Source organism: Volvox carteri, assembly GCF_000143455.1.
Source record: "Volvox carteri f. nagariensis unplaced genomic scaffold VOLCAscaffold_19, whole genome shotgun sequence".
Classification (NCBI taxonomy): Eukaryota; Viridiplantae; Chlorophyta; class Chlorophyceae; order Chlamydomonadales; family Volvocaceae; genus Volvox; species Volvox carteri.
The window spans coordinates 58,433-58,811 of NW_003307562.1; positions in this window are offsets into that span (position 1 = coordinate 58,433).

Consider the following 379-nt stretch of genomic DNA (forward strand, 5'->3'; position numbering starts at 1 on the left):
TTTAAGGAATACATTACGGCGACGCTAGCAACTTTGTTACTTAGGTTGGAATAAATTGAGACCCCCCCTAAATGAAACAAGTCGGGTGTCGGCTTCCTCGAAGCCGGAAAAAGGGCGGGGCCCTCCTGCATCCGTACAGGCCGGTAGCTAGCGCGGCACGTGTGACAATTGATGGGTAGTGTCACCGCTGTGGGAGATGTGCTTTGTTGCAGCAGTGCTGATGGTGTGGGAGCTAAGCTTGCACCGGCGGAATCGTCAGCACCGCCTGCGGGCTCCACGCGAATCGCATCCATCCCGGGTGCATGCCGCATGGACAGTGCGGCAGACCGCAAGTGTGATGTTTATCCCCGATGCGCCAGCGGCCTCAGCAATCTGCCCC